Raw genomic sequence first — 24627 nt, 5'->3', positions numbered from 1 at the left:
CGGCCCCAGAGATGCCCGAGGCACGCCAAGAGGTCAGCTGGCCGACATCTGCCCCTCCAACACAGATGCGCCAGAAAGGAGTCAAGTTTGCAAGTCCACCAGCTCAGCTCTCTCTCCCACAGTCCCCTGGTGGTGGGCATCAGCTCTGGGTCCCTTTCTGTTTTGCACTTGACCTTCTAAAGCCTGGTGGCACCCCTCTCCACCCTCCTACCCCTCCCCTGCACCCACCTACTCCTCAGGTAGCAGAAGCCCTGCTGCCACCGCTCCTGCTGTCCCTCCTCCCAGGATCACCCTTCCCCACCCTCCTTCCTCACCTGGCTAACTCAGCCATCATTCCCAAAGCATCAGCCAAGGCAGCCCCGTGACACAAAACACAGAGAAAATGATACCTGTATGGGGTACATGGATGAGGCTGCCCATGGCAGGCGGTGACCTTCCTGGGGGCTTGGGCCACCCCAGGCCCCACCTGTCTGCTCTGAGCGCTGAGGGCATTAGGCCTTGGCACACCTGTATCCTGAATCCACACTGGGAGGCTCTGAGCTGAGGTAGCAGCCCTCCTGAACCCTGCCACCTGTGCTCCGGCACACTGGTTGCAATTACCTGTGTGACACCGAGCTCCTTGAGGGGGGAAATGTTTCTTATTTATCCCACGTCTGTGGTGTGTGGCCCAGACCCTGGCGCTGATCACACCCTTGGCAAATGTTTGTTAGACTGAACTGTTGATGTGAAAAGAAAGCAAACACGTGTGGGTGAGGAAGCCTTCTTAACCAAAGAAGACCACGGAGACCCAGAAACCACAGACAAAAAGACAAGTATTCCTAACTATATGACAATTCTGAAATTTTGCAGGGCAAAAGAAACCATAAACGGAGTTAACAGACAATGCTGTATCTCTGGCAAAAATAACTGCTCTGCAAAGGCCCAAAGAGGGTTAATATCTATGCTATACAGAAGCTGACAAGTCGACAAGAAGGGGACAAATGACCCTATGGATAAATGAGCAAAGGATTCACACAGGCAATTAGGTGAGTGCATCCAAATGGCCAAACAGATGAAAAGCGGCGCAGACCTACTGCTTGTGGTTGGGGTGGGGGGGAATGCAAATTCAAAGTAATGATGAGCTGCCACTTTATACCTCTTGACCTGGGCAAAACTAACAAGACGAGTAACAAGTCTTCCTGGTGGGATACAGGGAAAAGATGGGTCTCCAGTTACTGGGATGAAAGTGTTACAGCCTCTGGGGAAATCAAGCTGGCAACAGCTACTCAAATTAAAAGTACACAAACCTTTTGACTTAGCAATTCAACTCCTGGAATTATACCCCAGAGAAATAAAACCAAAGGATGTACCTAAGCATGTGTGTGTGGGTGGAAGTTTATCTTCATGCTGCTTATTATGGTAACAAACAGGAAATGAATGACAATTGATAGGGGAATGGCCGGTGAAATTATAGGACATCTATGCTCTGGAATATTATACAGTCGTCAAACAAGAATGAACTAGAACTACAGCTATTGGTATAGGAGGATTTCCACAGGGCATTGTTGAATGAGAGATGATCCAGGAATGTAAAAACATTAACAGATGTTTGTGTATGATTTTGAGATCATGGGAAAATATGAAAGGATCCGTACGAGATCGTTAGCATGATTTCAGGGTGGGAGTCAGGGAGGATGATGTCACTGGTTAGGGGAATAAACAAAAGGTTAAGGGATAAACAAAACCAAGGAAAATTACACTAAAATGTATAATACAATATTTACACAGTTATATAAAACTGCCTATGAAAAGACATTTACTCTTGTGTGTAAAGAAATTCCACATACATGTGCCCTTCCCTCCTTTCATCCTCTTGGCCTCATGCTCACTTTCATCCCCTATTTTCTTCACTCTTCCTCTCAGGTCATACAATTCAGATGAGAAAAACAAATAGATTCCAAATAAGAAGTAATACCTTATTGATCTGGCACCCTTAACTCTCCAGAACACAGTCTAGAACTACAAAGCAAAAAGAGATCTAATGGCCAAAAAGGATTATATATTCTTTACCCCCAAGGAAAGTGCTCTGAGCTAATTACTCTTATTTTATACAATTTTAATAAGCCTATTAAGCTCATGGTGGCAGACGTGCCTGAAGGTGATCCCAGTGATCCACCCCATGGCATGATCCCCTCCCCTGGCATGTATGCTTGCTTCTAACGAACAGAATATTGCAAAGGTGGTGGGATATCACACCTATGATTGTGTTTCATTATATGACTCTGTCTTAGGCTAAAGAGAGAGATGCTCTCCCGCTGGCCTTGAAGAAGCAAAGTGCCATGTTGCAAATTGCCCGTGGAGAGGCCACAAGGCACAGGTCTGCGGGCAGCCTCTGGGCACTGAGGTGGCCTACAGAACCGGAGGGCAGCCCCAGCCAAGAACCAGGAAAGAACTTACATCCTTGGTCATCAGACCACAGGGAAATGAATTCTGCCAACAACCCGAACAAGTTTCAAAGCAATTCTTCCCCGACCAAGCCTTCAAATGAGAACACGGCCCAGCCCACACCTTGACTGCAGCCTTGTCAGATCCCGAGCAGAAGACCCAGCGAAGCTGTGCCTGGGCTCCCGGCCCACAGAAACCATGAGATATTAAATACGTGTTGTTTCCCACCTCTAAATCGATTGTGATTTGTTATCATGAAGCAAGCGAGAACTAATATACTCATCAAATTAAGAAATAAAAGGAGAAACTAAGGGTGAACTACAACTGTAAGAAATGACCATTAGGATGAAGAATAGCAGATACACACTAGCTAACAACTGTTTGGGGCTGTCCTGAGTTAGGGCGAAGGATCTTATAAGCATCCCCATCACAGCCAAGGGCCGCTATCTAATACCCCAGGGACCAGGAAGGAGGCGAGGAGATGGAGGGAACAGTGAACATTACAACTCTCAATTGTCACTGCGACAACCTATCAGATGGGTACTCTTACCATAGCACACTGCAGCACGAAACCTTTCCAGGGAAAATGGCTCGCCATGTGCACTGAAGTGGTACCCACAGACCCACCTAGCACAGGGGCTGTTTCCATTTTACAGGTGAGAAAGCAGAGGTTCCAAGGTCACATGCTCTGCCCAGTGTCTCCTCTAGCCCCACAGCCCTCGTCTTTAGCACACCACGCTGCCTCCCTGGCCTCAGTCTCCTCCACCTGTAAAATGGGGAGAAGCACGAGGCTCCTCTCATGAGGAGCAGATGGGTTGATGCACAGACAGCATTTGGAAGAGCGCCTGGAAAGTGCTGAATCTCTTTCCTATTGTGCTTACTGCTCTCCAAACAATGAGGACAAAAAGAACAAAAGTTCAATTTCTGAATAGTAATAACTCCTGGGAAAATGGGTTAATATACATCCTTCTTCCAAGCATACGGCCCTTTTCTTCACCCACAGGGGTCAAGGAGACTAGCTTTCTAACATTCCTATGAGGCATGCAAGAGAGGGGCTGTATTCCCGTAACAGAGACCGAACAACTGAGGCCTGAAATGGTTGAGCCACTTGCTCAGACGGACCCCTGTTTAGACCTAGAGGGTGACACGGGCCCACTCCAGAAACCCTCACATTCTAAGTTATTAACAGTTCAAAGGCTTTCAGCCAGCTGGCCAAGACCTCCCCTTTGTACCAGCCCAGGCCGAGAGCTATTTCTCATTCCAGAATCCCAGATTAGTGGGATCCAAGAGACATATCCCCCAGAAAACAGAGCTTCTCCTCAGAATGGAAATGAACACTTACCTGCAGAAGAGGCCTAGAGGCGATACCTCTAGGGCCACAACCACGCAGTTCTAGACCCCTTAAACCTCACGAGAGATGAAGAAATCATCTCTAGGACACACCAGGGGGCCAGAGTGGCAGAAGACACAGAGCACCAAAGGTCAGTGGGAATGGAACTCCTTTTCCTCTGTTTCAAGCCAATTCAGTCCAGGACACAGGCATAAAGTAATGAACGTTTTAAATAACAAACAGCACACAAAACAGAACCAGACTGACTCACAGATACAGAGAACCAATTAGTGGTTGCCCGCGGGGGGGTGGGGGGGCGGCGAGATAGGGGAAGGGGATTAAGAGGTACAAACTACTAGGTATATAATAAACAAGTTACAGGGATGTAATGGACAGCACAGGGAATATAGCCAATCTTTTATAATAACTTCAAGTGGAGTATAATCTATAAAAATATTGAATCATTATGTTGTACACCTGACCCTAACATAACATGGTAAATCAACTATACTTCGATAAAAAAATTAAAAAATAACGAACACCACCTCCACAGAGAGCCCCCAGGGATAATCTGACACAGACACCCAGCTAGGATTTCAGGAAGCATGAAAGCCAGTGCATCACCCTCAGCTCTGGGCTCCCCCATTCCCCATACACAGATCCACTGTCAAATAAAGGCTTTTGAAATGGGTCCCTGGGTAAAGTGCTTTACAGCTTAAGGTTTACAACACACGTCCCTGTACAGAAGCAGATATACAAAGAAGCTGCAAGGATGTTCACAACAGAATTGCTTATAAAGAGGGATAGAAGAAAAAAAAAACAATAAACAAACAAATATATGGCAATCCTTAAAAAAAAAAGGGACAGGAAGCAGGACAAAGTGTCCAAAAACAGAAGATTGGTTAAGTTACATACATCTGGACATCAGAATTCTATGCAGTCAGGAAAGATGCTTCATGACCACTTTTTCCCATGAAAAGGTATTCCATATTTTAGGTTAAAATGTGAGTTTCGGGACTTCCCTGGTGGTGCAGTGGTTCAGAATCCGCCTGCCAATGCAGGGGACACGGGTTCGATCCCTGGTCTGGGAAGATCCCACATGCTGCAGAGCAACTAAGCCCACGCACCACAACTACTGAGCCCACGCGCCACAACTACTGAAGCCCGCCTGCCTAGAGCCCGTGCTCCGCAACAAGAGAAGCCACCGCAATGAGAAGCCCGTGCACTGCAACGAAGAATAGCCCCCGCTCGCCACAACTAGAGAAAGCCCACGCTCAGGAACGAAGAAGACCCAACACAGACAAAAATAAAATGAAATAAATAAATAAATAAATAAAAATATCCTTAAAAAAAAAATGTGAGTTTCACTGTATGTTATCACCCACTTCCTGTCAAACAAAATACAGAGGAAAAGGTTCCAAAGGTCATAGACAGAGGCCTTACCGGGGTGATATGTGGGGAATGAGATTAAAGGGATTTTCTTTCTTTTGCTTAACTGCATTTCTTCATTTTTTCTTACTGTGAACGAACATTGCTTTGTACAGTTTAACAAGAAAAAAAGATGAAATAAGTAATTTAGCTTTTAAAACCAGGGAGCACTTCCACCCATGGTTATCTCTTGCAATCCTCAAAACCAGAAACAGACACAACGGCCCTTCACCGCTGGACCCCTAACCACCAAAACCGACCTGAGCCATCTGAGCCGTCTGCAGTGTTTCATGCTGTTTCCTCTCCTCTCTCCTTCCAAAACTCTTCTCCTCTGGCGGGGGATCCTAACTGAGGTCTCTGGGAGTCCAGGGATGGGCTCTGGGATGGAACAGGCACGTGCCCACTGAGTCATACACCAAAGATGTGTGTATTGATAAAGTACATTTTCCTGGGGAAGACACTGAAAAAGTCATATTCTTTTTTTTTCTTTTTTTTGGCCGCACCACGTGGCTTGCAGGATCTTAGTTCCCCAACCGGGGATCGAACCTGTGCCTCCTGCAGTGAAAGCGTGGAGTCCTAACCACTGGATCACCAGGGAAGTCCCAATATTCTTAAAGACGCCCGTGGCCCTGGGCCACAGTATGGCCCACTGTGCCAGGCCCTCCAGAACACCCTTCCACCCAGCTCCTCTTGTTCCATCAGGCTCCTTCTGGTGGTGGCCCATTTCCCAGAGCCCCCTTCTTTCTGTGTTTCCCATGACCTGTCCTCTGTCCTACCCTCCCACCTGCCAGACATGCGTCCTACAAGATTGCTGGTCTCTCATCTTGGGGTCTCTGACAAATCAAAGAAAGCCGTGTGTCTTCCCGGGGGGAAACGTACAGATTGAATTTTATGATGGATCTAGGAGGTTTGCACCCTCCTGAAGCCCACCCAGGAGTGGCCCCTGTAGTATATTGAATAGTGTCCCCCCCAAAATTTATGTCCACCCAGAACTTCAGAATATAACCTTATTTGGAAATACAGTAAGTCTCCTACATACAAACCTTCAAGTTGCGAACTTTCAAAGATGCAAACGTGTGTCGCATGTCCAATCACATAAGTTAGTTCACGTGTCTGGCGTACACTGCCACAGGCGTGCATCCTCTACAAGTGGTTGTGCTTCTGTGTACTTTACTGTACAGTACTGTATAGAGTACAATAATACAGTATCTTTATTTCAAGCCCAGAATATCCAGAAGCAAGCGTAAAAGCAGCTGTGATGTAGCTGGTACTGCCCTGTACTTTTCAAGGTACTGTACTGTAAGATTAAAAATGTTGTCTTTATTTTTTGTGTTTGTTTGGTTTTTATGTATTATTTGTGTGAAAAGCATTATCAACCTATTACAGACAGTACTATACAGCTGATTGTGTCAGTTGGGTACCTAGGCTACCTTTGTTGGACTCACTCACTCTTGGAACGGAACTCGTTCGTATGTAGGGGACTTAACTGTAGGGTCTCTGTAGATAGAATTCGCTAAGGATCTCGAGATGGAACCATCCCGGATTTCGGCTGGGCCCTAACTGCAATGGCTTGTAAGTTCCTGGTGTCCTTACAAGAAGAGGAGACACAGAGACACATGGGACGGAGGCCGGGTGCGGATGCAGGCAGAGATTGGAGTGACGCAGCCACAGCTAAGGAATACCAGGGGCCACCGGGAGCTGGAAGAGGACGGCAGCATCCTCCCATAGAGCCTATGCAGGGAGCAAGGCCCTACCCACACCTTCATGTCAGTACAGCGATACTTATTTCAGATTTCTAGCCTCCAGGACTGTGAGAGAACACACTGTGGTTATTTTAAGCCGCCAAGCTTGTGGCAACTTGCTAGGGCAGCCCAGAGAAATGGATACAGTCCCTCATCCCAGAGAGGCTACAGGCCCCAGTGTGACCCTCCTTGGCATAAGCCCGTAGTTCCCGAATCTGCACATGCAGGTCAGAGCCCCCTGGACACTCGCCACGTCTGCCTCTTTGTCCTGTAGCCTCAGGGTGCTCCCCACCCCCCCACCCCCGCCTCCGCCCTTCTCCAGTGTTCTGCTTCAGTACTGGTTCCATCCACCCAGACTCTGAAGCCAGCACCCTCAGCCACAACTCACACCCTCCCCTCCTCTCCCACATCCTATTAATAAAACAAAGTAAAATTAAATTACTTCTAACACACCCCCAGTCTGCTTTCAAGAGGGCCGGATGGTTTGAAATTCTAATTTGCTTTCCAAGGTCTTAAAATAATTTCACAAGAGCCCCAGCGACTCCACCCCCATCCCTGCCTGCATCACACAGCAGGATTAGACAGCAGGACTCCAGGCTACAGCGTCAGAAGAGTAAGGAGGAAAGCACAGTGTCTGGACAACGGGAGGACTGAATGTCGCCCCTCACCCCTCTGCAGGCTCCACGTGCTGCCTCGGGTGAGACCCCGCCCGCTCTGGACCTCAGTTCTCCCATCTATAATGTGACATGGGAGGCATTCCAAGTCTGTCCAGGCTAATGTCACTTCTTGGCTACTGCCAGTCATGAAACCAGAGGCTCTAACCCGTTCTGGATTCATGGCCTGTGAAAGGAGCCCTCAGTGCTCGTCCAGATCCAGGCCCCCCTCCCCAGGCACGTGGAAGAAATTTCCCAGCCCTGCTTGGGGCCGAGAGACCAGTTCTGGCCTGTGAAATGTGAGCAGGAGTGATCACTTCTGGGCGAAGGTATTTAAAAGGCACTGGGCCATCTCCATATGCTGCCCCTTTAGCAGTGACCACGGAGGCCACATGTTGAAATGGTGGAGCCAAGGTCCACCCTGGATCTCTGAGTTACATTGTGGAAGGGAGCCATCCTGGAGAGCCACCCAACTCATCTCAGACTTTGCATTGGCAAGAGCCAGACTTGGCTGCTTAAGCCACAGAGATTTCAGGCCATATTTATTAATGCAGCATAGCCTGGCCTAGCCTGACTAACACAGGTACTATTTCCTTTTAAGGATCTGATGATGAGGAATCTGGGCAGAAAGTAAAAGGGGCTTTCCCAAATTCACACACTGATGGCAGTCATAATCCAGACAGTGAGGCAAAAAATTGAACGGGCAAGGGGGTGGGTGGTGGGAGTCTTGGATTGCCTCTAACTCAAGCTAGGCACAAGGTGCAGGGCAGAGGTCAGAGACAGCTGTCCACAGAGGTCCACTCAAGCTGAGTGTTAAAGGAGGCGAGAAGAGGCAGAGGAAGGAAAGATCCAAAAGAGGAATCAGGAGGTGCAAATACCCAGAGGAGAAACCAAACACAGGGCTGAAAATTATCGAGTGTGGCTAGAATCTCAGGGGTGTACAGGGAAGTGAGGGCTGGAGAGGCAAAGGCAAGAGCACCGGCGGGGGAGGAGGTGACCAGAGGCTTTTCCATGAGCCTGGCCCACCTCCAAGCACAACCAGCCCTGGGGAGAGGTGGGCCTGCAGACGGGGCTGTCCTGACCCAGAAGAGGCCTATCATCAGTCTCTCTATTATCTCCCCACCGGCCACTCAACTCTGGCACTTCTTCAGCAGCCCCCCTGCCACCTCATCCACACACAGGAATGTGCAGTCAATGACCGGGAGAGCGGGCTCCCGGGACGCACCACCACTGCTGGGTTCAATCTGCAGACACACCCCACCTGAGAGTAATTAGACCTGGGGTGTGCCCAGGACAGCCCACTTCTGCAGTTAGAGCAGAAAAGGCCCTTAGATCTCTAGTCATCCCCCCTCCTTGTACAGAGAAGAAAGATGGGCACAGAGTGGGGAAGCAGACAGCTAAAGCCAGACAGCAAATCCATGGCACAGCTTGGGGACTAGCATGCAGACTGGGCCCCCAGCATGCTGTTCTTTCTTGTACTACTCCACTTCTTAAGATCCCAGGGTCTTTGGGATTTATGTTTCACCAGAAACTGGCCCTTCTCTGGATTCAGCAGCCACGCCCAACAATACATCTTCAGGGTATCAGTTCTAGTTTGTATGCAGGGAGGAGGGGAAAGATGATCCAGGGTCTCCGTGGGAAGAATTGTGCTTGGGCACCTTCATGGGTTCTGGTAGAAACCCCAGCCCTGTGCTCCTCCCCACCCCCACCCCCAGGAGGCTGAAAGGCATTCTGGGGTACGGCCCAAGAGATGCTTCAGCCTTGCAGCCGCTCTGCCCCGTGAGACTCCACTGAGGAAAAAGCAAGCCCTTTGCACCAAGACTAGAAGAATCTCAAGGCTTGCATAATCACTTCCTGTTCACCCCAAAATGTGTGCTGGCTGTTGGCAGAACACATGCTATTGGATAATCACATATCTCAGGATAGAGCAATTCCCAACTGTTCCCCAAAACCAGAACTTGTTTCCCATTCAGCCCTCAAAGCAGCCAATGGGCACCTCCACCCACGATTCCAGCTTTCAGAGCACACAGCATGACAAGTGAGGAAAAGGCAAGAGGAAAGGTCCCTGGCCCCAGATGGCAGGTTCTAGCACACGATCCACCACTCTGCTCCCTCGCAGTCGTGGCAGACATCACTAATCAATCATAGGATTCCTTCCCACTAAGCACAGCCTGGAATCTCTCCACAGCCCATTCCAGTTAGCAACGGTCATCTATCGGAGCTGGCGCACTAGACAAAAGCCACTTTCCACACATGCTATCGCCGACCAAGGATCTCAGATACGAGGGCTGCCTTCCACCTCTGGGCACGCATCTGTCTGATGTCGTGAGTGAAAGAATCAGGACACACTGAGAAGTGGGAATGATGCATGCTTGGGGCCCCGGGATAAGGAATTTCAAGTGGCACTCTGCCGAGCAAGAGACGCTGAGCACACAGAAGTCACGGCGGGGGGGGGGGCGGGGGGGAGAGATGGCGTTTCCACCACGTAAACCACCAGTTAGTGCTCTGGAGAGGCCATGAGGTTCCTTGAGAACCAGGACATAGAATCTCAGACTTCCTGAAGGCTCTGACCTGATACAACACATACATTACTTGCATTTTTCAAGAGATGGGCTTGCTCTGCTGTGGTTAGGTTACTGGCTTAGAAACAGGAAATAAGAATAGGGACAAATAGGCCCCTTTGGAAGGGAAAATGTGAAAAGTGAGGTCGCCCTAGGGATTGGTGCTAGAACCAGTCTTACTTAAAATGCTTAGAAGTGCGCCAGGCAAAAGAACGTGCACAAGATTGCCAAGATTGCCAAGACTGCAGATGGTGTCGCCTGCCTGCGAGGGAAGATGAGGCCATCGGACCACATGGCAAAGAGAAGGAAGAAGTGGGGAGTGGAAAGGAAGCCAAGACGGGGACTGCAAGAAAGCTGCCATCCACACTCCCAGGAGGCTGCAGGGAGCCTCCCTCCCAACTCCTAGAACTGCCCCTGCACCAGGGGGAGGATGAAGGGCCCAGAACAGGAGCAAGGCAAGCTGAGGACCAACAAAGAAGTTCTCATAGCCCGCTCCAGGCACTGAGCCACTCAGACTCATCGGCCCCAGTGGGCTGACACAGGATCTGGCTCAAATCCATGGCCTTTGCCATCTGCTAGGTCCTCCGCAGCACCTCCCAATGAGGACAGTTCTTGCCAGAGCCAGTGGAAAGGGCAAGGCGAAGGCTGCTTGGGCAGGTCCCGTCCTGCCCAGGACCGTCCTGCTGCTCCCATCACAAGCCTCTGTCCATAGCTCTAAAGCCTTCTATGGCTCCCTCTGGCCCTCAGGGGCAGGTCACGAGACACGGATGGGGAGAAGAGTCTAAAGGGTGCAAATCCTGCCCTTGTCACTTCCCGCCTGTGTGACCTTGGCCAGTGACCCCACCATCCTGCCCCTCTGGCACCTCCACAGTGCAGATAATGACAGCTCCTCCAAGAGTGGAAGACAAGAGACAATGCACGCCTGTGCCCCACAGATACTCAAGGGGTCGCTGTCGTTGTTATCAGTCTGTACAAGACCTCCTATGATTTTTCTTCTCCAGCCTCCCATCCAACATGCCCCTCAACCCTCAGAGATGAACAGCAGGCATGTGGAACTTTCTGCAGTCTCTCAAACATGCCGTACTCATATCACTGCGCCCTTCTGCCTGCAGTGACCTTACCCCCACCCCACCTTAGACTCCCAGGTAATGGCTCTGCTTCCAGTCCTTTCACTGAGTGACTCCTCCTCCAGGAAGCTCTCCCTGACTCTTCCAGGTAGACCAAGCACTTCCCCATACTGTCCCAGGAGCCCCTGTCCTAGCTCTAAGACCACCTCCCCATCCCATGCTGGCTTCACTAGCCCTGGTCTGTCCACCCCACCAGACGGAGACATCTGAGGGAGGTGAGGGTTATGAGGGAAGGAGGAGGGAGGACAAGAGAAGCCCCAAGGAGCTCCAAGAGAGACGTGCTCCCACATAAACAGGGAGTGCGGTTAAGTCAAGCCAAGAGACAAAGCGTGTATCTTTGAGTTGAATCAGGTTGAGGACTGAAGTGGTTGTTCGTGTTAGCTGTCGTCAGTCACAGGTGACCTTGGAAGGGGGCCACAGCCTTTTGATGGTCCACCCTGGTCCAGGCCCACAATGGTTTCCTTTCGGTGTCACCTTTGGGTACACCTGAGCTTTCAATGCTGAGGGCATAGCCCTAGCCGGCTGGCCCACCTGGCCTCTGGCACCTTCCATCCGCTTCTCTCTACAACCGCCTGCCTCCCCAGCCCGGTGCTGGTTAATGAACTTCTTGGCCACTCCCATCCCCTAAGGTACCTCTCTTTCCTCCATTTCCAGGCAGAGCTAACTCAGCTTCCAGAAACCCATCAGCGGGGTGGGCAGGGAGCAGCCTCTGCAGGCCCCTCCCAGGACCCTCGTTCCTGCCCCCACCCAGCTGGACACCTTGGGCTCCAGACTTCCAGCCTGATGTCAGCCCTGGGTCTCTAACTGCTGGGTGAACTTGGGTCAACCCCTCCCCTACCTCCCTCAGTTTCTCTCCCTGCATTTTGAGAGAGTCAGAGTTCATTATGCTCTGATCTCCTAAGTCCTTCCCATGGAGCCAGCAGGCCCACCCACCCTCCCTGAACTTTGGGGAGGGAGCATTTCCCAGGAACCTCTAGGCCTCTCCCCTCACCCCGTCTCCGTCTCCGGGGCCATGCCTCCCGCATATGAATCAGGTAAAAGAAGATGGCTAGAGGCCATGTCAAAGAGGAGGCAGAGCCTGACAACCAGCTAGGTGGAAGGGGACACCTGTCACCAGAGACCGGACAATGACACTGGTACAAGTCTTCCAGGAGGTGTTCCTCAGCCTCCTTCTAGCTGCCCTGGAGATTAACTGCCTCTGTCACCACCCAGAGTCTGGTGCCCCAGCTGTTGCCAAAGCAGGGAGAGCTCTGACCTCATCCCCCTTACTCCCTGCACTCCGGGATCCCTGGCCCCCTTCTGTTCTTTAAACACTCCAGGTGTGTGCCCACCTCAGGACCTTTGCACTTGCTGTTCCTTCTGCTGGAACCCCCTTCCCCCAGACAGCTGCACGGCTTGCTCTTTCACCGCTTTGGGGTCTCTACTCAGATGGTACCTTTTCAGTGGGTCTTCTCTGGCCCTTGGGGAGTTAAAATTACAAGTTTCCCAAAATACTCTCCAGAATCCCTGTCCCCACTCCCTGCTTTATCTTCCCATTACACTTACCATCATCTGACATGCTGTAAGCTCCAAACGAGCAGGAGTATTTGTCTGATATTTACTGAGAACCTACTATGTACCAGGAGCTGTGTCTGGCCCTGAAGACAGAGCAGTGGATGAGACAGCCCACACCCCCACCTTGGTGCTGACATTTGAGCCGGTAATAAACCAAGATGCCCAACAGAGCCGAAAGTAAGGGCACCATAGCTCCTCAGCTGGCAGAAGAGTGTCCCCCATTTGCAAAAAGGGGGAAATGCAGGACCAGGACCAAACGTAGGAAGCAATGATTTGTAAGGCTGCTGAGCCCTTGGGCATAAAAGCCCCCTGGAGCCAAATGAACCCAGATTTGGGGCTCAGAAAACACCCAGCTTTAGTTCTGATCTGCCGTCTGCAGCATGCACTTCAGACTGTGCTTGTCTGTGAACGGGAATGAAGAGACACCTCTAGGATCATGGCGAGAACCGACCCCCATCTCTGACTGCTCCCAATGTGCCAGGCATCACATAGACACAACCCCACCACATCCTCGTGATCACCCTGCAAAGCTGGCATCACCATCTAGCAAACGGAAGCTTAGAAACCCTGTCAATCTCCCAATAACCAGCATCTAGTCAGCATGGGCCAAGCACTGTTCAAACACTTTGCATTGTTAGCTCATTTAATCCTCTCATAACCCCGTGAAAGAGATCCTCTAACTATCTCCATTTTACAGACAGGGAAAGTCGGGCACAGAGAGGTCAAGAATGGCGCCCAAAGTCACACAGCTGATGGGAGAGCAGAAATTTGAGTGCTTGCAGTCCTATCTCTTCTCTACCAGGCAAGACCACCCTCTACATGACATAAACTAGGACACAACCTGGCACTCTAGAGAAGCTCATTCCAGATACAAAACTGCTAGACTTTCAAGCACAATTAATACATATGTGTGAGTGGCGTTTAGCTACCTCCTTTATTTGGCCATTTCTGAAACAGCCAGCATTTATTCACACTTGCTCTGCGCTAAGAAAGTGCTTCCCGTGCATTCTCACTTCACTGTCATTGCTGAGTCCTCTCATTTCACACAAGAGGGACCAGAGAGGTTAGACCACCTGCCTGAGCTCACACAGCAAGGCGTGGTGAGCAGCAAACCCCAGCTCCAGACTCCCAGCCCAGTGCTCTCCTGACTTTGGGTTGAGGGGCAGGTGCTGGCAGGCACTCAGCTGGTGGCTGCTTGAACTGAGAAGAGGTCTGCTTCTCCTAAACACAGAAAACAAGTCCCTAATCCTTGTTATTAATGTAAATAAAATTCCGGCAAAGAAAGCAAGCTCCCTGCCTCCCCAAGGGGCTTCGGGGGATGACGTGTACAGAGTCTGACGCGGCAAGGGCAATAACCAGTTGACTCTTATTAAAACTCCAATAACGCGGGTGTGATCGCGGCTTTGATAAGCGCACTCCTGTGGGTGGGAGGGTCAACGACATTAGGAAAATGTAATTAGACTGATAAATTCTGGGCAATCCTTTTGTGTTTGCCCTCTTTGCTCCAAGGAGGAGCCACTTAGCAGACCTCATTACCCATGTGGAGGCCCCACTGAGGGCTCTGCTGCAAAAGAAGGTGCATTCTTAGACCGCCTGGGTCTGACCAGAGAAAAATCCCTTGGCCCCCAGAGCTCCAGCCAAACGGCAGAGGCTCCAGGGAGCTGGGAATGCATGAGTGAGATCAGATTTAGTAGAGGACCCGGTGTGGGGCCTTGAGATCGGAGAGACCAGCTGCTGGGGGGTCAGAAAGGGGACAGACATTAGGGGAGGGGCAACCTCACTCAAGTCCCAGAGGCCTGAATTGCGGAGCACAAGCCCACCTTCTGGGGTGAGGCACAACTTACAAGGAAGTCCCTATTTAAGAGACCCTCCCACGCCTCCTAACTCCTGACTTTTCAAAGTACGCTCGTATCTGCTAGAGCACTTGTTCTGAAAATGCAAATCTGTTCCAACACAATCCCTGTATTAGAGGACAGTCTGAGCATCATGCAAATTTCACGTTTGCTTCAGATAAGACTTCATCCACAAGAAACACTAGGTAAACAGAATGCCCTGCCCGGCTGAACTGAGCCATGTAGGAAGACACAGACAGGACACACCTCTCTAGACAACGGGCGCATCCACACCTGGGGCTACAACTTCCATCCAATTTCCCATAACCTTCCTCCTACCACTCCCCAGGGCAACCTCATGCCCTCCCCACTATTTTCCCTTCAGCTAATTTTGTATTTTTTTCTCTCCTTCCTCTTGCCTTTTTCTCTCTTTACCTCTTTTTCTTCTTCCTCTTGCACACTGGTGGCAAGTGTGGGAACTGGGCTGGCAGCCAGCAGGTAGAATGGCACACACTCCCACAAGCAAACTTCAGGTCTCCCTCAAGATGAAGTGCCACACTTACTTTAGTATTTACGTATTTCTTAACCTTCAACATGGATAAAACTCGGCTACCATTTTATGTGGTTTCTATTTTCTTAATGTGCTTGAGTGTTGCGCTCTTAACCCCATTTTCCCATAAACCCTGTGGTTTTTATTGTGCGATTTTGCATAGCACGATGATTCGGAGGCACAAGTAAAGGGCTGTTACAGCAGAAGTGGTAGTTCTTCTCATGCACAAACCATCCTGTGAGGCAAGAGCAGTGATGGGGATCACGTCCCCCTCACACAGGAGGGAACATAAAGTCCAGGGTGAGTCAAGACACACCAATCTTCTAATAACTTCATGCTGGCCCCAGTCTTGGGTTTTTATGTTTATTGCTCACCTATTCTGTGCCCGATGAAGGCAGGAGAGCCAAGTGAGAACAGGCTTCAGAGTTAGAATTCCTGGGTTCAAATCCCAGGCTCTACTGCTCAGCTTTGTGAGCTCAAGCAAAGTATTTACATGACCTGTCTGTGCCTCAGTTTTCTCATCTATAAAATGGGAATAGCTCAGAGAGGTTGTGAGGATTACAAAATTAATCAATGTAGGAGAACATTGACTCTTTTATCCTTCACACTGTTACTTAGATCAATGTCTGGAGCATCGTAACCACCCCCCAGAAAGCTCGCTACTCTCATTATCAGGGCTTACTCTATACCCTGTGGACTCCAGTGCCAGCCAAAAGGTGGAAGGAGGTAGGGATACTGGGTTGGCAGATGCAGGCTTTTGCTGTCAGACCCAGGTTCAAAACCCGACTCTCCCACTTTCTCCTCCGTGGCCCCAGACAGGTGATCGGGCTCTCAGCCTTGGTTTGTTCATTCATATAATGGGGTAAAAACTGCAGGCTCCTCATAGGGCAGTTGTAAGGATTCATGGAATCCCCCATGTGAGTCGTTCCTGCGGGGGGCACAGACCCTGAAGCCGGTGACCCTCCCAGCCCAACATCCCCACCTGCTGTCACCGTTGGATCACATGGGTGGTTACTATGCCCCAGACTTGGCCTCACCTCCCTGCAGGCCCAGAGACGTTTGGGCTGGGCTGGAGTCACTCCATCCCTAACACCCATCCCTGCCCTGAAGATGTCGGTACCACAAGGTCAGGAGAGGATTCTGATACAGCCAACTGCCGGTGGACAGGCCATGTCCCAAAGGACAGCTCCTTCCTGACCCTCCCAGGACACCCCAGCAGCCTGGGACCAATGGCTGGGACTAGGGTGGCCACGAGAGCACAGCTTGAATCCCTACTGTCTGTCAGCAGGGATGCTGACGTTTTACATGCAATAACGCATTTCAGCCTTGCAACTGCTTTGTCAAGGAGATGATATACTTCCACTTTACAGATGGGGAAACTGAGGCTCAGAGAAGGTCACAAAGGTAGGAAGCAGCTGAGCTGGGGTCTAAACCAGGTCCAGGACCACAGTCTGTGTGTTTCCACCACACCACGCCTCCCCGCCTAGCTGGCGGGTCCGGCCAAGTGGCCAGCTTGTCCTCTATCCCCGACTCCCCCACCTGTTAAAGAGGGGTAATGCCGGACCCATACACATAGCTGGATTATTCAAGAAGCAAGAGGGCAAGGTGCTTTGTGAATTAGGAAAGGGGACCGTAGAAGAGCAGGAATCTCCTCACCCCCTCCCCCCACCGGCCAGAGCTTCAGGAACCCAGCTCGGACCCCGGCACCTCAGCATCCATTCACCCAGTGAGCCAGCCTCCTCCGCAGCAGCATGTCAGGGGAACCTGGCCTCTGCTTGAGCACTTCCGGTGGCAGGAGCTTACTACGGCCAAGGCAGTCTGTTCCAACTTTAGGTACCTCAAGCTGCTGCTAGAGGTCTCGGAGCCAAAAATCCGGCAGTCCCGGAGGATACCCCTACTGGACTATCGGGACAAACTCCACCTTCCCTTCCTGAGTGCAGTCACTATGTACCCTCTCTTCCCCACCCAAGTCATCCCTTTCTGGGCCAGATATTTTACTGCCTTCAACCCACCCTCCTAGGATGAAAAGAATAATGAAGGAGATAAAGGTAATTTCAGTGACTAACACTTAACGAACATAAAATAGGCATTATTTTGCGTCAGGAGCCAGCAAACTACGGCCCATGGGTCAAATCCAGCTGCCTGCCTGTTTTTATACATATGGCCTGTGAGCCAAGAATGGTTTTTGCATGTTTAAATGGTTGGGGAAAAAATCAGAAAAAGAGGACTCATTTGTGACGCATGAAAAGTATATGAAATTCAAATTCCAGTGCCTATAAGAATAAAGTTTTATTGGAACACAGCCCAATCCATCATTTACATATTGGCTACGGATGCTTTCAAGTTACTACAGCAGAGTTGAGTTTGGCAGAGATTCTAAGGCCCAAAAAGCCTCAAAGGTTTACTATCTAGAACCTTTACAGGAACAGTTTGCCGACTCCTATTCTAGACGCTTTACGTGTATCATCTCAATCCTCAGCATAACCTACGAGGAGGTTACTATTATAACCTTCACTTTACAGACAAGGAAGCAGAAGCTCAGAGATGTTAAGGAAACTGCCCAAGTCCCATGGTGGTGGAATCAGAAATCGAACCCAGACAATTTGATTCCAATATCTGTGTCTTATCCACTCCCCTATTCTTCCTGTCAGAGCCCAGGGCTGACAACTATCACACACCACAGCTCCAGCGGAGCCTTTTGCTTCCCCTGCCTACAGGCCCTCTTGGCTTCACTGTGCATGGTGGGAATGACCAGAATACCTGGTCAGCTCATTGGCCACTATGACCCACAGATCCTCTTCTACTCGTAGTGGCTCTTTTAAATGGGCCTATAAACCCATTGCTCTCTGGATACTAAAAAAAAAAAAAAAAAAATTGATCCACAAGTACCCTCCAGACTAGCAACAGCAGCAGATGTGATAAAGTCGGTAGCTCCAGCCAGAGGTCTCTAAAACTTTATGAGAGCCAACAAATCTTGCTCTTGGGCTGCCCACTGGCTTCAAATAAACCTGTCCTGCCCACAATCTCACAGGGGTAGAAAGTAAAAGTCCCTGGGACTGTTGTCCAGGTTATGGAAATCTCAAGGCCTCCCTCCCCGCTTTTTTCTTTCTGTGAATATACGATGAGGGGAGAAGGCAGCATACTCTGTTGCCATAGAAACTAGGCTAGGCTATGTCTGCATCAGGAAGGATTAAAGATAGATGTTAGAGGCGGAAGTAATCCAGAGGGAGAGGTCCAGGCACACAAACTCCTAATCTGTGATTAAAGTTTCTCAAAGAGGTTTCTGCCCCATTATTAACTCTGAGCTTACATGCACATTATAAACCACAGAGGTCATCAATAAATACAAATCAATATATCTGGAAGGCAAATATTTGATTTTTATTTATATGCATATTAAATGGAGCCATATCTCAGCCGGCTAGAAGAAACCCAAACAATCCAGCCCAGGCACTGCAAGCTAGCAACCCACAGGCCAGCGTCAAACCATGCAGCTGCTCTTACTGGCTTCCACAATCTTTCCCCAAATTTCTAAATAAGTTACTAACATTTAAAATTTGAAATATTTTCAAGCACAATTCAGAGTTCTGGCTTTTTCTGAAAAGAATCTGAAGATCGGGCGATAGCCACCCTACATAGCAGCAACTGGTTGGCCCTGACCGGGGGCTGTCCCTGCAGGCAGGCACGTGCCCGCCAGGCCCCTAAGTCCCCAGCACCCTCTTCTCTCCCACACCTGGCCCATTTCACACCTTGTCTCTCCTGGAGGATCCCTGTAGGCTTTTGAATTTGTGATACCCCACCCGAGTACCAGCAACCCCATTTTACCAGTAGAAACGCTTAGGCCTAGGGAGGAAGAACATTGTGCCTAAAATGCGACAGTAGATTCATGACAGAGCTGGTCTCCCAACAACCAGGGCAGGACTCAGCTCAGACCTGTCTGGAAGGAAAGTTCAGAGTCTGGGTTAATATCTGTCAGCTACAAACGTGTCTAAAGTAAAAATTAGATTTTTCTGCTGACTCCACTTTTGCCAGCTTCGTTCCAGCTCTTTTCAGGGAGAAGGGAGGGAGGAAGGAAAGCTCTGCAGAGACAAGGAGAAAGTCTCCTCGGACCCTCCCCAACCGCCCTGCCTTCGGCCATCCTTGCCTGCCCATGGCCACACTCAATGCTGTCTAGGAATACTGAGGAAGAAAAGGCTGGAGGAAAAAGAATGGGGGTCCATAGCCCAGGACAGCTGGCCAGGCTGTCCCCGACTTCACAGCTGATGATTCTGTAGCACAGATGAGTAGGGAACATCAGCCAGGCCTGGGCTCAAATCCCCTTTCTGTTCTTCGCTCGCTGTGTGATCTTGGCCAAGTCACTTAACCTCTCTGAGCCCGTGTCTCTTCACCTGCATAGTGGGGGTAATAGCAGCACTATCGGGTAGACTTGCTACGCAGGTTAGATAAGGCCTAACAAAGCACTTAGTAGAGTGTCAGGCACACAGTAGGTCCTCCATAAAGCAGTGTATTCCATTACTACTCAAAATGTGCTTCCACCCCAGCCAGACACCGTCACCCTCCCCCACCTGGTGTTCCGTTCCATCCTCAGCCAGCAGCTCCAGCTGCACGCCCCACTCCCTACCAGTGAGTGAATCACCAGCTGGTCTCCGCCTCCACTAAAACCAGCAGGCACATCCCAGCCTCCAGCCTCTGTGACTTTGCTCAAGCGGTAAGCCTCACTCAGAGCACCGTTCCCCACCGTTCCCCCTCCTACTCAAGAACACCCAGACCCAGAGTTTCCACAACCTCCCCCAGACCCAGAAACCTCCGTGCACTCTGACCTCTGCTCCTCCATTCGCTTGGAGGAATTTGGTCCTGTTCTCTAATGTTCCATATGGTGACACCCTCTGCCTTTAGCATCTTGAAGCTCCAGGATGCAGCTCACACATCTCTGAGATCCTTTGAGGGGACATTAGGTATCTGTAGCAGCCAAGCACTCGTCCCCTCTTCTTGTGATACCAGCATCCCCAAATTCCTGTCCAGGACTGATCCTCCCTTCCAAAATGCAGTCTGGGCGGGACCACTGATCACAAAGTCCTAAATACCCCCAAGCCAAGACTGGTCATACGACCACAGCCCTTTCAGTTAGATCCTTCTCTCCCGGGACATGGAAGTACATCCTGTGCAGTGCTTAAAAGCTGGGGCCGCCCATGCTGGTGGGGTCCCAGAGGCCTTTGAAAGATCTTGCTAAGAGACCACCTAGAGCTACCTGGGCTCTTGGTCTTTTTGAGCCAGTCCTTCAGCTCAACCTCAGAGTCCACGAGCTTCCTTCTGATCGATTCCTTTTCTGCTGCTGTTTGCAAAAAAGAGAACTGACATTCTCTAGACTCCACATCACACACGTGCTCACATACGCCTCCCAGAACCAAACCCCCAGACACCCAGTCCCATCAGAGAGGCTCATAGGTACCACTTCCGCGTGGCCAAAGAGGCCAAAACCCTCACGCTTTCAGGGAAAAAGCCAGGCGGCTTAACTCCTCCCCTGTGTCAGCAAACAGAATCCAAGTGCACTGAGAAGCCAAGTGGGGGTGACACCTCTTGCTTGAAAAAAGTAAAGGTAACAATAAGATGTACTTGAGAAGATTACATATAAAGCAGGTATTTCTGCAGATGCCAAAAATAAGAATTGAGGACTTAAGTAGGACAAACACAGCATGCACGGATCTTCAGTCAATGTCCAAAGAGCAAAGGGCTTACGATGCGCTGAGAGACCAAAAGACAAGACAGCCCAGCGGGCACAAAAGAGCAGCACCCAGGGGCCCTGGGCACAGATGCAGCCAAACTTACCCTTCCAGGAGTGCCGGGAACGTCTTAGCCATGAGGGAAGGATGCTTAGAAGTCAGCCAGTTGAGGAAAGGGGAGAGGAGAGATTTCTAAGAAGAAGATCCTTAGAACCACCGTGATCTAAGCAGCCAGGACCACCTCTCCCCTGTATCATGGCAACGGCCTCCACACTGTCCCCTCTGCCGATGCCTCACCCTACAGCTTGTCCTCAACAGCGGAAGTCAGATCGTATTCCTCTGCTCAAACCCCACCACCACCACCACCCAGCATCTCTCCACTCTTATCTTTCTGACCTCACCTCCTCCCACCCTCCCTGCAGGTCCCTGAGCATGCTTCACACAGCCTGACCACAGGGCCTTTGCACATGCTGCTCCCTCTGCCTGAGACCTCCTCCCCATCATATTCTCATGGCCCACCTCTTGCTTCCCTCGGGTCTCTAACCCGCCCCTACCTCTCTAGCTAAGGTCTCCCCTCTCCCATTACTCTGTCCTCCTTCCTAATTCATCTTTCTCCACAGCTCTCCCACCCTGAAACTGCATTATCTGTCTGCTTGTGGTTTGTCTCCCCCAACTGGAATGGAAGCTCCATGGGGGTAGGAACCTTGTTTTGTTCAGGACTGAATCCCTAATACCTAGAACAACGCTTGGCCCACAATAGGCACCCATAAACAATGGTTGAATGTGAATGAATGAATGAATGAATGAAGTCCCTGAAGAAAAACTAGAGTACATCCAGGAAGGCTGACTTTCTGCACAGCTCACAAGGCAGGATGGTTAGAAGCTTGGCCCTGGGGACTGCCTGGGTTCCAACCCTGGCTCTATCACCTCCTGGCTGCCTGCCCTCGGGTCAGCACGCCCTCTCTGGGTTTCAGCTCCCTCATCTGTAAACTGGATATTATAACAGCCCCTACCCTGGCGGGCTGGGAAGATGAAACGTGTTACATATACAAGGCAAAGCGGAGGGTGCTTGGGGTGAGCCATGAGTGCCCAAGGTTATGATTTTTGCTTTTATATTATTGCTCTTCAAGTGTCCGCTGGGTGGTAGAATCATCAGGAAATCCTCTCTAAGAGGGCCTCTGAGCAGGAGGGATGGGAGACAGCAGGAGAGCACGTGACCTGGGGGCAGGAGACCCAGGCTCGAGCCAGGCCATGCCACTCACACGCCGTGCAATTTAGGGGGACAGACAGCTTCTCTGCCCGACACGTCAGGGCCAAGCACCCCTCCTAGCTCACTGGCCTGCCACGAGCTTCCAAACTGGACCAGCCATGTGAACACAACATGGGGGGGACAGTGAATCAATGCGTCCCACCCTTCAGTCATGATTCTATTCACACAGCAACCACGAAGTCAAAAAGCCAGAGTTCAAAGGTGACGATGCTTCCAACACACACCACGAAACCCTAGCTCCCTTTGGAGATGTCGGCAGTGTTTTCAAAGCCTCAATTACAAGGGCAGGGAGTGTCACCGCTCCTTACGTTTCAGTCACAATATCAGCCAAGAGCTGAGGGTGATGCAGGGGAAATTATAGTAATTACTTCGCAGGAGAGCTGGCTGCGTGAACTTCGGCTGATCTAAAACTTGGGGTGAAATTTAACCCCCTGGAAGCTGGGGTGGGGGTACACTGGGGGAACCTCTGCCTCGCATCAGGGTACCCGGGAAATGATACCAATGTCATTTAATGAACTCACAGCTCTCGTCAAACCAAGCGGCAGCAAAGTGTAGTCGTTAGGAACCCAGATGTCAAGTCAGATCAGCTGGCTCTGCCCTCCCTGTGCCCACCATGAGGCAGATGCTGTTCTCAGAGACCTTATCTCCCAGGGCAGTAGTGACAGGACATTCCTACATGCTATGGAGGAAGCAAGGAGGCTGATGTCTGTGCAATTGGCCCAGGGGTCAGGGCAGACCCCTCTGAAGAGGCAAAACCAAAGCTGAGCCCTAAAGGATTGTGAGGAGCCAGCCACAGAGAGGGGCCTGGGCATGCTCCCTCCCTTCCCTAGGCCTCAGTTTCTTCCTCTGTCAAATGGGTATAAATATCATGCCTACTTCATGGGGTTATGATGAGGGTCTGATGAGTTAATAGACACAAAGCACTGAGCACAGGGTCTGGTCCGTAGGGTTCAAGAAGAGGTTGTGGTTTGGAGGCAAGGAGGGGGCTGTCCTGTCTGGTGAAGTGTGAGACCCCCCTCTGTGCCGGACCCAGTCCAGCCACCGGGACACAGTGGTGAACTAAGGCAGATAAAAATCCCAGCCCCCAGAGACCAGGATGGGAGGAAGGCTACCCCACCACGGGGTACCCCACCAGTGGAGCCCTGGGTTCACTGTCCCTTTTCACGGGAGCTTCCAGCTCATCCCATCTCTCCACCAACTCTGGATCCCAATGGCACCCCTCCCCCGTCCCCTCTGGCTGAACCCCCAAATGCTGCACAGTTGCCCACTGAGAGCTGCGTGTCCCCGGTCCCTGAATCAAGGTCTCAGTCATGATCCCCTAGGGAGCTTGTGACAAAATACAGATCCCAGGGCCCCTCCCCAAGCGAGGCATTCTTTGGATCTGAGGAAGACCAAGACTTCACTCTGAGGCCTGGTGACCACACACAAAGCCACGTGCCCATCATCTCTCCTCAGCCCTGAGTCCCCAGGGCCTGGCACACAGGAGGTGCTCAGCAGAGAAGATGGAGGGTGTTTAACCAGATCAAAGGCCCATCACACAAGACAAGAGGGGTGACCTGCTCTGTACCTGGCTAAGTGGAAGGTAGGGGAGGGACAGGCAACCTGGGCACAGAAATGCCGCCTTCTGAGCCTCCGTTCCTCATCCTGAGAAGGGGATTCCATCTCCTCCAAGTTTGGAGAATTCGAGGCTCAGAGGATTTTGATCTCAGACATCTTCCAATCCAGCCCCTCACACACCTGAGAAGGATCCCCTCTGTCCCACCTGGACAATGGCCATCGGCCCCTGCTTGAATACCCCCAGTGATGGGATGCTCACCAGCTCACTAGAAAACCCATCACACAGGTAGGCTGCTCTACTGCTAGAAAGTTCTCGCTTTAGAAGCCAGTCCTGACCTTTGACTCCACAAATTAAGGCTGCTCCTTGTTTCATCCAAATGAAGGGAAGTCACGGGAAACCTGCTAAGGACTGGAAAGATGGCCACGGGTGGCAGGCTCCGCAGGCATTGACCTGGGTCTAAGGCCCAGGGTCACCACTCACCAGAGGTGAGACCTTGGGCAAGTGACCCCTCCAAGTTTCAGCTTCCTGGTCTGTAAAACGGGAGAAATAACAGCATACCCATTATTACGTAAGGTTGTTGTGAAGACTGAATAAAATAAGGCTTGCTGGGTGCCTAGCTCAGAAGCGTTCCAGGAATTTTGCAGTGACAAGGGAGGCGTAGGGAGTAGGCAGATCACAGGGCCTTGAAAGCTGGGCAAAAGGGAGTGGATTTATCCCCAGCACAGCCTTGAGGGCCTCCCTCTGTTTCCCGCATGGAGAGTGGGTGGCTGGACAAGGCAGATAAATGACCACGCCCTAGAAGGGACCAGAGTTTGGCAGTCCCAGTGCCCGCGGCTCAGGCCACCAGGTGGATTCTGACATTTGTTGCCCGCCTGCGC

Source organism: Balaenoptera musculus, chromosome 1 (assembly GCF_009873245.2).
Source record: "Balaenoptera musculus isolate JJ_BM4_2016_0621 chromosome 1, mBalMus1.pri.v3, whole genome shotgun sequence".
NCBI classification, from domain to species: domain Eukaryota; kingdom Metazoa; phylum Chordata; class Mammalia; order Artiodactyla; family Balaenopteridae; genus Balaenoptera; species Balaenoptera musculus.
This window is presented reverse-complemented; position numbering follows the sequence as displayed.